This window comes from Sebastes umbrosus, chromosome 24 (assembly GCF_015220745.1).
Source record: "Sebastes umbrosus isolate fSebUmb1 chromosome 24, fSebUmb1.pri, whole genome shotgun sequence".
Taxonomy (NCBI): Eukaryota; Metazoa; Chordata; class Actinopteri; order Perciformes; family Sebastidae; genus Sebastes; species Sebastes umbrosus.
Genome location: NC_051292.1, coordinates 15719313 through 15732986, shown reverse-complemented (window position 1 = coordinate 15732986; position 13674 = coordinate 15719313). Strand labels below are relative to the sequence as shown.

At 39.8% G+C, this 13674-nt stretch overlaps 1 long non-coding RNA gene across 1 annotated transcript; it reads left to right on the top strand.

Annotated features, from left to right (window-relative positions):
- The first annotated feature begins 246 nt into the window (after positions 1-246).
- LOC119483353 lies at positions 247-12124 on the top strand. Its single transcript, XR_005205657.1, has 3 exons — positions 247-361; positions 1010-1011; positions 12111-12124. It is a non-coding gene; the product is annotated as an uncharacterized LOC119483353 (long non-coding RNA).
- The last annotated feature ends 1550 nt before the right edge of the window (positions 12125-13674 follow it).

The window sequence follows — 13674 nt, the reverse complement described above, 5'->3', positions numbered from 1 at the left end:
CTCAGTGCGGCGCTTGTAGAGCATTCAGCCATGAAGCATCCCGGTCTGTTCAGAGGTGGAACATCTTGTCATTGAATGGAAAAATAGGAATAGTCGCATTAAAACCAGGATGAGGAATGCATCCTTTAAGGTGAAATAGTTTATAATATTACACTTTTAAAGGTGCAGTGTGTAAGAAGTGGCCGTATGCTCCACAGTAATAGGGGTCAGCATTCCACCTCTACTACTGGGTCAATACTAGATTAGACTGTTGTCAGGGCCATTTAAATAGGCGTTATCAGTCGCTATAAGCCCCATAGATGTGGGTCAGTAGGGGCTACTGCACCCACTAGTAGGTTTTAATCATCTATTCACAAGGTAGGTCATCGAAAGAAGGTATAAAAGATCATGACAGTGGACCTCTAGCGACCTTTTGACAGGAGCAGAGATGAAGTTAGTTGCTGATCACAGGGTTTTCTTGTTCAAAAGTGTTACGTTTCACTTCTAAAACACAATGTCTCCCCCAAAAGTGTTTTTGTTGACCTAAACCTAAAGAAGCTGTTTTGTTCAAAACGTAACATTTCATTCAGTTTTACTACGTCGTGAGGTGTATTAGGCCCCTATTGGCCCACATCTATGGTGCTTATAGCGACTGATAACGGCTATTTAATGGCCTGATAACAGTGGAATCTGGTTGTATAGTCATAAAATATTAAATTTAAAAAGCCAACTATTAAATAACAGCAGGGCAAAATTCAATCAGACTTTCTGAGTTGGTGGAAATAACGCTGCTATCTTGTATTCTTCAAGTGTGGGCGTCGGCCTGTAGTTTACATTCCCCATCTGTGTGGTTTACTGCGCCACTAACCGTGTACCATTTGATAGTTTGTTTTAGGGCTGGGCAAGTTATTACAAGGCTTTGTTGAATACTCAATTCTGATTGGTCAATCACGGCGTTCTACTGTCTGTTATTTCTTTATAGCAGACTGTTGCTATGTATTACAGACCGTTGCTATGGCCCGCAGTTCAGATGTCGGACTCTTTACATTTTTATGTCAAAATTATTGATATCTTATGTAAGTAGCTGTGTAATAAGCGTGATAATGAACAGCTAGTGGGTCATTGTTGTGAAATAAACCCCTTCAGGGCGACACAAGTTGGAGGTGGACCCCGATGCGAAGCGTGGGTACCCACAGAACCATTTTCATTCACATATCTTGAGGTCAGAGGTCAAGGAGACCCCTTTGAAAATGCCAGTTTTTCCCCGCCAAAAGTTATTTAACCTTCTTCTCGCTAGTATGACATGGTGGGTACCAATGGAGGTTTTTCTAGTTTCGTATGATACCATCACAATTTGTATTAATGCCTTAAAGAAATTAGTGGCGTTAAAACGCGCTGTTATTACGTTAACTTTGACAGCCCTAATATTAGATAAATGATTTAAATTTGATCATATGGCCTTAGAGTGATACATTTTAAAATTACATCACGCATGTAGCTTTTTAAAGAAGAATTTGAAAGTGTAAAAGACAATTGTCAGGGTGTTAAAATTATTGAACACAGTGGTTCCCAAACCTTTTCTGTGGGGGCCCCCCTTTTGTAGATAAAAAACATTTTCAAACCCCCGCCAGGCCAGTGCAGAATCATTCACATTTAGCCTCGCTGCGCCCCCAATCTCTCTAAAAACAGCATAACAGTCAGTGCTGAAAAAAATGTTTAAATCGAAATTGGAAATGTGGACAACTTAGTTCATTTTTTTTAATGTTTTAAACTGAACTTCTGGACAGATGTTACACACTGCACCTTTAAGGAGATGCAACAACAATCTTCCCCTGTTATGGTGCTCCGAGCGTCACCTATAGGCCTTATGTATCTCTCTGTGAGCACAAGTCAAAGCTCGTCCCTGCTCTGCATTAGGCCTGTTTCTCTTATATTCCCCCAAGCCGGCAAGTAAAGTGCTGCTAAAACACACCTCTCTTAGCCTGCATTTACCTGATTATTTGTTTTATTTGGTATAATACTTATCATGTCTGCGTGTGCACATACTGTAATAGTCATTGTGTCTTTGCTCGTGTGTGAGCGTGCAGTGCTTATGTGAGCTATTAGCGGCTAAGTGGACTACAGTGGCTGGCAGTGTGCCCAGTCGGCTCCCTCTGGAGGGAAAAAAGGCACGTCTTAGACCGAGAGAAGGAGCAGCGCTCTGTCAATGTTTGCTTTCCAGTCTGGCTTGTGTGTTGTCTGGAGATTTGAGGTGCCGGTTTGTCTTGTCTGGCATGTTTGCTCTGCTAACAACATATTTTATTGTAATTAAAAATGTTACAGATTATTGTAACTGTCGGCTGTAGATTTCCATTCATGCAGGCTTTAATATGTGAATAAAAAACCAGCCGGCACATCAGGGTGACTCAAACTATTTTCAGTCAGCTAACCTTACTAATGATATTAAATATCAACTCTAATAAGGAGCACTTAACGTGTAATGAGATTATGTATTTCTATAAGTGTCTCCTACAGCAGTTTCTTTCAACACACCCAAACACACTAATGCATGTGCAGTAACAATGTGCACACAGATCCACATCCATGGTAAAGGAGAGGAGAGGAGTGACCTTGGTCCAGCCTGGGGGGCTTCAGCAGATGGAGAGAGGGGCAGAGGGCTCTGGCACGATAGTCTGCATCACACACACACACACACACACACACACACTCGTACGGACAAATGCTCAAGCTGGTGGGGTGACATTGTGTGTGCCTTTCGCTCCGACACAATAGCTCCGTTTGGGAAGGAAATCCAGACAGGAACATCTCCGTTGGGAATGTCACTCTTTTTATTTTGTAGAAAATGCCACAATAAAGTATAAAAGTTTAGACATCTGAGCACACACACGGGACACATTGTTCATCTCGCTCCTTGTGTACACTAGCGCGTGCTCACATGCACAAAATCTGTTGTTGTGTTCTTGTTTATTTCCTTTAACAGATGTACATCAGAGAGGAAATAAAAGCGGCCATTTGAAATCGTTTTGGTGACAGAAGAATTCATAAAAGGCCATTTGGTCTCACTAATTTGCGACGTTTATGTGGGACAATTTCTTAGGAGCCCAAACGAGGGGGGATGGCGGGGGGGAATGTGCGACTACATATGTCCCTCCAGATTGGGACGGCGCATTAAAAAACAGCAGCTAACGAGACGAGGAGGACGGCAGCAGCGCGGGGGAGGAGCGAGAGGGAAGGAGGGAGGAGGGAACATTTGTGAGGCTACGACTCTTTGGAAGGGAAGTGCTGCCTGCCCACCTGTCTGCAAGGCTGCCAGCTGTACGACACACACCAATGTGCACATGCATATGGGTGGCGGTGCACACACAAAGATGTCAACACACAAACAGGGAGACAAGAGTGAATGAAGACAGATTTACTGAGTGTAACAAAGCTTTGATTGATCTTCGTGCAGCAAGTAAATTAGTGATAGTGACTTTATACTTTGGTGTGAACGCCACTTTTTGCTTGTGGAGCTTTTTCACATGCAAATCTGCGCAGTTGATCAATTTCAAACTGTCTTGCTTGTGCTGATTTTTTAGGGGAAAAAAGGTCTGGGGAGTCCGCGACTTGGTCACGTCTCTCCATCGTGGTTCTGATGTCCACTGGAAGCATTTCAGAAGTGCAGCATCTTCAAACCGTTTCAGCAGCCATATCTCCAATATTTTTAAGAGCTCTTCTTCCCACAATTGTCTTGCTTTACAAGCATATTAAGTGCATGATTGCAGCTCATTTAGATGTGGAATCGGATGCTTTATGGTTGTATTTTACTCAATTAAAAGTGTACGCTTTATTTAGAATATTTTCACCCGCATTATCTTGCCGTCAGACAGCCCTTTCCTTCTCCTTTCTGACGGCACAAACAGTGTAGATACGTTTCACTTTCAATTCAGTTCACCGTTCTAAAAATATTCTACATATAGCGTACATTTAAATGGATATACATCAACCTGTCAACCTTTCTTTTATGTGGCTAAAATACGTTTTGCTTCCGTACCTGTCCACAGCAGTACATTGCTCCGGTGTCAGTGCTCTTGTCTGTTTCTTGATGCTGGAGCCACGCAGACCGTCATCTACTAAGTAATACACCTATTATGAATAAGTACCTCAAACAACCCCACTTCAAAACATCTGAACTATCCCTTTAATGACTATACCAGGGGTCAGCAACCTGTACAACGGTGCGATGGTGCGACGGTGCGACAGTACGAGATTTCGAGAATAAAGTCATAATATTACGAGAATTAAGGCGTAATATTATGAGAATAAAGTCATAATATTACGAGAATAAAATTGTATATTATGAGAATAAAGTCATAATATTATGAGAATAAAATCGTAATATTAGGAGAATAAAGTCATAATATTATGAGAATAAAGTCATAAGTTTAAGACAAAAAAGTCGTAATATTATAAGAATAAAGTCGTAATATTATGAGAAATAAAGTCGTAATGTTACGAGAATAAAGTTGTAATATTATGAGAATAAAGTCATAAGTTAAGAGAAAAATGTCGTAAATATTATGAGAATAAAATCTTAATATTAGGAGAATAAAGTCCTAATATGAGAATAAAATTGTAATATTACGAGAATAAAGTTGTAATATTATGAGAATAAAGTCGTAATATTACGAGAATAAATTCATAAGTTTAAGAGAGAAAAAAGTCGTAATATTATGAGAATAAAGTCATCATATTATAAAGTACACATTTTACGTGTTCTTTTCTTTTTTTTCCGTGATATTACGACTTTATTCTGTAAATTTCAGATGTGTTTTCCCTCAATGTGGCCCTAATACTCCGTGGTACATTTGCTCTTTGGCCCTCACTGCATTAGACTTATATACTATATACTTAGACTATAAGCTGTGTTACCTTCATCACAATGATCAAATGTTTTGCGGTTTCCAGACAGATTTTTTATAAAAAAAATGATTGCCTAAAATGGCTCTTTTGATAGTAAAGGTTGCTGACCCTTGGACTATACTAATGTATGCTATCTTGTATCTGTGTATCCCAAATATTGTATATCAGCAGACAGTCTTTCTATTTCCCGCCATCCTTTTTCCTCTCCCCCTCACTACTTACTTACCAACAACATAGACCAATCAAATCAAACATTCATTTGAAGTAAATTTCCAATAAATATAGTATTTTTTTTTATACTTTACAAGTTCACAATAGATTCACACTTCATAGACACAAGTTGATCCAGCAGAAATAGACCCCAAAGTACTGTAGATCGTAAGGTTGTAGTACTCGTCAAGACCACAACTGCGGGGATATCACTAAATTGCCTGTGCATGGTCTGATGTATTTGTTAACATCATTAATGTGATAGGATGTTCAACTTCCTGCTTCACATGCAACCAAGACGGTTTAAGTTGATTTCAGCTCCTTAGTGTTTGTTTGATCCTAGAAAACAAAGGGAAATCACCACACATAAAAGTCAATTGACTCGGTCTTGTCCTGTCTTGGTCTTGTCTCTATCTTGATACACTCTGGTCTTGGTCTTGACTCGGACTCAACCCCTCAAACTTTTGGTCTTGTCTCGGCCTCGATACACTCTGGTCTTGGTCTCGACTTGGTCTTGCCCTGCCTTGGTCTTGACTTGGTCTTGCCCTGCTTTGGTCTTGGTCTTGACTTGGTCTCAACCCCTCAAAGTCTTGGTCTTGGTCTTGACTTGGTCTCAACCCCTGAAAGTCTTGGTCTTGTCTTGGCCTGGATACACTTTGGTCTTTGTCTCGATTTGGTCTCAACCCCTCAAAGTCTTGGTCTTGTCTCGGCCTCGATACACTCTGGTCTTGGTCTTGACTTAGTCTCAACCCCTCAAACGTTTGGTCTTGTCTCGGCCTCGATACACTCTGTTCTTGGTCTTGACTTGGTCTTGATCTTGACTTGGTCTCAACCCCTCAAAGTCTTTGTCTTGGTCTTGACTTGGACTCAACCCCTCAAACTTTTGGTCATGTCTCGGCCTCGATACACTCTGGTGTTGGTCTTGACTTAGTCTCAACCCCTCAAACTTTTGGTCTTGTTTCGTCCTCGATACATTGTGGTCTTGGTCCTGACTTGGTCTCGGTTTAGGTGGTCTCGGTTTAGGTGGTCTTGACTCAGACAAATGCTTTTGTTTGAATATCGCTTATTGTCTGGTCAGCATACCAAGTTCCACTACTGTATGCTTCCAGTGGCATCTGTATAGTGAGGACCTGTGAGTAACTTTTGCTGGTGTGCAGACAGTAAGCCAGGGGAGATCCTAAACAATGAAGACATAGCAACAATTTGAATACAATAGTACATGTACGCACGTCAGGACTCCCTGATCCGCGATGCTTCTGTCTCATTCACTTTACATTTGTCAAGGCCTCTCCCACTCTGGACCTTCACTCTGATGACTTTAAAGACCACTGAACTACAATTTATAAAGACTTTCATTCATCTGCATTAGCATACTGTATGGACAATATTAGCATTGAACCCCATCTGTTGTCCTTGGCCATTTGTTTGATTGAGTGGCTTTCGGTTGTTCTTAAGACCCATATTCAATGCTGCGATTAATAGGAAAAGGCATAAATTGGCCTTATGAGAGACCTTGCAATACAAGTACGTCAACTTCCATTATCCCTAAGACGACGGCAGCACTTGTGTTGTCATGTTAAAGGGGTTTAATTACTGTCACAGCCTTCAAAGTAAGAGCGGGGCAGCAGAGGGGAAGTCACAGAGAAGAGAAAGGGGCTTGAAAAGAGCAGGGAGGTAAAATGTACATATGGGTCATTATGGAGCTATTTATCTTATTAGGAATGACAAAGGCAGACCTACATAAATGCAGACACACACACTAACACCCCCCCACACACATATGCACACACAAACACTGGGACACTGAGAGTTAGCCAGCACTGGATCTGTGGAGAGATGTCTTCCAGATGAATAGGTGGTAATGAGGCGTGTAGTGGAACTGATTCCCTCCCATCATCCCCCTCTTTCCTCCTCCTCCTCCTCCTCCTCATCCTCCTCTCCCTCCTTTTCTCAGGGCTCAGGTGTGCAAACACATGGCATCTCTCCCTCTTTTCCTCCCTTGTTTTCTCGCTGACTTGCCTTGTTTCTCCCTCTGTTTCCCTTTCCTCGTCATTTCAGTGGTCTTGAAACACCCTGAGGCTCTGTTTTTTTATCACTTCTGTGACTTATGTCCTGCTTTCTCCAGCCTAAAATGACATTCCCTTACAACTAAAATGCATTCTCAATTACGTTTGGAGGAAAAGGTATTTTGTTGCGGATTATGTTTGTCTTTCACGTGTCACAAATACATTTGTAAGTCAGCGGACAGGGTTGTGTCTAGATGGTAACCCACAATTTGGGAAACTCTCGTGAGATGGTTAAGGTTAGGCATTAACTTCGAATAGTTAAGGTTAGGCATTGACTTTGAATAGTTAAGGTTAGGCATTGACTTTGAATAGTTTAAGGTTAGGCATTGACTTTGAATAGTTAAGGTTAGGCATTGACTTGGAATAGTTAAGGTTAGGTATTGACCTCAAATGGTTAAGGTTAGGCATTGACTTAGAATAGTTAAGGTTAGGCATTGACTTTGAATAGTTAAGGTTAGGCATTGACTTTGAATAGTTAAGGTTAGGCATTGACCTTGAATAGTTAAGGTTAGGCATTGACTTTGAAGTGTTAAGGTTAGGCATTGACCTTGAGGTGTTAAGGTTAGGCATTGACTTAGAATAGTTAAGGTTAGGCATTGACCTAAAATGGTTAAGGTTAGGCATATGACTTAGAAAAGTTAAGGTTAGGCATTGACTTTGAATAGTTAAGGTTAGGCATTGACCTTGAATAGTTAAGGTTAGGCATTGACTTTGAAGTGTTAAGGTTAGGCATTGACCTTGAAGTGTTAAGGTTAGGCATTGACCTTGAATAGTTAAGGTTAGGCATTGACTTTGAAGTGTTAAGGTTAGGCATTGACCTTGGAGTGTTAAGGTTAGGCATTGACTTTGAATAGTTAAGTTTAGGATAGGTCTTGCAACAGTTTTTGCAAGATTTTGCAATTTGTAGGTTACCTTCTAGACACAACAGCGGACGGCGGTAGCAGTGACGTAGTACAACGAGCAAAGCACGGAGCAGGTGACGTAATATATCGAGCGACCGTTAATGAAAGTTACGTGGAAAAATAACGTTATTGGCATTATAAAGAGTATAACAAGCGAGAAAGTCCACAACTGGCGGGTGGAAGGGGAGGTAGATGGGTCCAATAAACACAGGACTTTCCCCATGACTCATGTCTTGTGAGTAGGGATGGGCGGAAAGATATTGTGGTATCGATACATTCGATACTCACAAGCTACTCATTTAGTATTGATTACTTAAAAAAAATATCGATAATAAAATTTTATGGATACAAGCAAACGTGGGTGGTTGCTTCACTTCTAAACGTTTTCACTACTTTTTGTACAATGTTTGTGCCAAAACAGCCCCGACATATTTCGCTGACCCCTGTCACATGACTGTGGAAACCATGTGACATGGACAGCGGCGAATAGTCGCACACTAAAAATACAACAATATGCACTATATGTGACAATAAAGTGCCACATACAACAACTTGAGTTCCATAGAGTCCATATAAGGAGGCTTATTATTTAATCATAGTATTTCTTTAAAACACTGGACTATTATTTTTACACTAAGCTGCACAAACATTGTTATTTAGCTGTACTTATATTTGCTTTTGTAATAAATGTGTTATTTATGGCTGATACATGTTATGTGATTTCTCTTTTTCCCCAAGAGAAAATATGTTTCCCTCGAAACATAATTGAGAATGCAGTTTAGTTGTATGGAAATTTTGTGGGAGACAGGATTGTCTTTCTCTCGTCCTTTTCCTCCATCTTCTGCATCCTGCTGTACTTTCCAAACTTTCCACTGGCAGAAAGGCGGTTAACAGTCCACAATGTGGCGAGCATGCATCGAACACACCTGCACGCCTACATCCCGTGAAGACAGCGCGGTCCGCCACGCAGTCCGCTCGTGTTCACATAAAAGCCTCCAAACGTCAGAAAACAATATCCAGTCTTTTCACAGCGTTTGAGGGACATTTTTTCAGCCTCGGTCCTGGTCCTTTCATATGCCTCGGCATTCACACAAGAGTCCGGGAATAATGACGAGACATAAATAATGACATCTTCAACAATGACAGCAGCTAAAGGAGCCTTCAGAGTTTGACTGGAGAGAATAGGTCAGACTGGAACGCATAAAAGAAGGTGATGATTACATGATTTCTGAGGTGCGTCGATAAGAAAAGAGACTAGATTGTTAAAAAGTTGAACAATTTGTGCTTTTTTAAACATAATTTCCTTCCAATGTGAGACCTTTTTCTGTGAAATTCTTAACAGTACTTTTTCCATATGCATCCATATGCTCCCTCTTTTTTGCTATCACACACACACACACACTCACACACACACACACACACACACACACACACAAACTCGTCCGGGGCAGGTCCTGGGGAAGGAGGCACTTGAAGGAGTGACTGCCTAATGAGGGAGAAAATCTGTTTTACCGTGGGACAGGAGGCGCATGAGCAATCAAAAACAGACTGTATTTACATTACACATGCACTAATTAAAGATGTAATTGACATCAACAAGGAAACCTCAGTGCGCCCCATTTAATCATTAGACATTTATTTCGACTCCGCCTCGTCGACGTCGCTGAAAAAAATCCCCTGGTTAGAGCAGGAAATGGAGCTAAATGAAGTCGTGTCATGTTTCCTGACGGCTGCTAGTTCACGTTTTCACTCATTTATTATTTGTGAAAGGATGAACTGGAGTCTCGTGTAGTGTTGAGCAACTGCAGCCATCAATCGTACCTTTAAGCCAAAAACGTTTTTAAGAAAATGTTAGCAGCATGAGGAATTAAGGCTGTCAACGAATATTCTAAATCCGAATAGACATATATTCAAATAGCGTGAAGGTACTGGAAACTAAAAAACCTAAGGTATCCATCGGTACCAACCATGTCATACTAGCTTGTCGACAAGGAGGTTAAATAATGCTCCAAACATGTGCAAAATTTTGTTGAGGAAAAAGTGGCATATCCATTTTCTAAGGGGTCCCTTGACCTCTGACCTCCAGATCAGTGAATGTAAATGTGTTCTATGGGTACCCACGAGTCTCCCCTTTACAGACATGCCCACTTTATGATAATCACATGCAGTTTGGGGCAAGTCATAGTCAAGTCAGCACACTGACACACTGACAGCTTTTGTTGCCTGTCGCATTCCCCGTTCCATTGCATTTACTTCACAACAAGTCGTAGCCGGACAATTATCATCAATCTCAGCCATTTATCCTTTTTTCTTTCTCGTCGTTATACTATTGGCTCACAAGCCTTGTTAGAAGTGGGAACCAAACGTCAAATCTCTTCCACAGAGATAAACAAAACATTCATTGTGGACCCGCCAACATTTCTTTAAATGAATTCCCAATCATAATGTTTTTTTTGTTTGTTTTTTTTTCAGCCATACTTTTATTTGGCATTTTTCTAAAAGCTCCATGGATGTACTTTAAATATTTTTCTAAATATATGTATAATATAACTAATCCAGCTGTGTAGTATCACACTATTTTTTTCATTTTTTATCTCCTGAGTTTCACAGAAAACAAGGTATTTACCAACTAAAAACCTTTTAATCTAAAGGAAGAATATTCTTTAAATCATACTTTCCACAGTGCTGTGTTCAACAAGATCACAGTTTGAGAATTAACACAGGAGTGGGACACACAAACACACACTACACAGGTGTAGTTATCCAGGGATTATGAGGGAGTGTGTTCTCCGATAAAGAATCTGTGTTTGAGTTTGGGATCTGTGTAGGATTCAGTGTGTGATCAGCACAACTGGCCTCTGGGGGGAAAAAAAGAGAGAGAAATGGGTCATGCTATGGAAATTAAGCAGAAAGATTTACTAGAATATGATGCAGCATCATAAATCAAAGTGATGGTAACAGAAGTTTTTTTTTTTAGCGCTGAATCGAATCAGGTTTTTACTTTTCTTCTGTCTGCTCACCCAAAAAAAAGTAGCATGGAGGAAAAGAGTGATTTGGTAATCACAGCATGGTGTGTGTGTGTGTGTGCGTGTGCGTGTGTGTTGATAAAGGAGGGGGGAAGCTGTGTTTGGGTTTGGGATCAGAGTGGAGACCGATGTGTGAACAGCACTCTATAAAGCACACAGATTATCAGGTCAACACACACATAGACATACTTACTGAACTGAACAAAAGAGAACCCACTGAACGCCACACACACACACACACACACACACACACACACACACACACACACACACACGCACAGAAAAAGATGCCATCTGATAAGCGCTCTCAGGCAGGACAAATAAATACACTCCAGGAGAGCCTCAGGAGAGAAGGGAGGAATAACTACATTTTTATTCACTAAAAAAAAAACACAGTAATTGAGTAATTTCACCAAAAGAAATCAGAAATCATGACCAGCAACCCGTTTGTCCATCTGTAGAAAGGACGTGAACACATCTGTTCTCTTTTCAACACAAGACACAGAAAAAAAAGTGTCAAAGTTTAAAAAGGGTGTTTGAGTTTACCCTGTTGATGCTAATTTTTAAAAAGCATTTTGATTGAGGGGATTTTAATGAAAAAGCTTTATTGTGTAAAGGTAGAGTTGCAGGAGGAGAGATGTGGTCGGATGACTGAACATGTCCCCACCTACTGGTCAAACGCGGCGACTACAACGCACACAAAACAGTTCAACAGGCGCTGAAATGTAGTAAAGAAGACACTTTGTGACTGCAAATATGTACAGGAATGCATGCCGAAGAGGAGTCACGACAGCAGGGTCACTACTGTGTAAAGAATATATAGTGGAAGCCATCAGATTAGTCATATGTGCACAAAAGAGTGTGCACTTTAATAGGTGAATATAAGATGTTGCACTGAAATCCTTCAAAATTGAAATGACTAAATTTAAAAAAAAATCTTTTGTCTTTAACCTCTTATAATTATTACCTCCTTAAAAAGAAAGGAAAAGACTACAAAAAATAACATTTTAAAGTGGATATTTCAGAATAAGGTGCTGTAAAAATTGAAGAATTGTTTTGTGAGAAACATGAGTGCAGAGGAATGCATTCAAATCCAAATATAAATGCAAATTATTTACTGAATTTAACACGTCTTATAGTTCCACATTCATTTCTAGTTTTTTTTTCTTACTTTATTGCAGGTTTTTAGTTTTTACACTTTTCTAATTTTAGCAAATTGGAGGAGGAGAATATGGGGAAATATGTGATATGACTCATTTCTTAACTTTTTATGAAACTGAAGTGAAACTGCAAAGATACTGTATCACTGGAAATATGTTTAAAGTAGGACTGTCAATCGATTAACATATTTAATTGCGATTGATCGCATGATTGTCCATAGTTAATCAAGATTAATCACACATTTTTTATCTGTTAAATGTACCTTAAAGGGAGATTTCTCAACTATTTAATACTCTTATCAACATCATCATCATCATTCCTCTTCATCCCCTATGGGACATAAGGCTTCAATGAGCTCTCTCCATTGTATTCGGTCCTTGGCAGCATGTTGGGGCCTCTCCCCATGACAGGTTCATCTTGTCCAGCTCCTTCTTATCAACATGGGGGTGGACAAATATGCTGCTTTATGCAAATGTATGTATATGTTTATGACTGGAAATAAATTACCAACACAAAACAATGACAGATATTGTCCAGAAACCCTCACAGGTACTGCATTTAGCATAAAACAATATGCTCAAATCATAACATGAAGTCAGTGTGTCAGTGTGCTGACTTGACTATGACTTGCCCCAAACTGCATGTGATTATCATAAAGTGGGCATGTCTGTAAAGGGGAGACTCGTGGGTACCCATAGAACCCATTTACATTCACTGATCTGGAGGTCAGAGGTCAAGGGACACCATTTGACGATGGCCATGACAGTTTTTTCCTCTCCAAAATGTAGCGCAAGTTTGGAGCGTTATTTAGTTAGCATGACCTAAAACAACCTAAAAATTGCAAGTTGCATTAATGCGTCAAAGAAATTAGTGGCGTTAAAACAAATTAGCGGTTAACGCGTTATCTTAGATGGTTTGAATACTTAACACTGTTTAATAGGGCTGTGTATTGGCAAGAATCTGTACAATACGATACGTATCATGATACAGGGGTTACAATTCAATATATCGCGATATATTGCGATACTGTAAGCAAGGCAATATATTGTGATTTTTTAAATCTAATTTTAGGAAAACTGTCATAGTATAAAGAACACACCGCCATATGCAAAAAATAGGAGTAAAAATAGTTAACATTCAATCAGAATAGTGGGATCTGCATTCATCACAGTCCCTGTAACATCCAACATCACAGCTCTACTTTGAGAGGACACATCTCTTTGCAAATGAAATAAAGTTGAGTTAATCTTTTATTGAAACTATTTATTAAAAATCAATACAGTTGTTTTTTGAGAATCAATACAGTATCACAAAACATAATATAGCGATACTCAATATTTTAAATATTTTCCTACACTCCTACTCTCCAACAGGTGCAACAATGACTTCCAGTTGTACCGAAATATTCTGTAATCACACATTTATTTA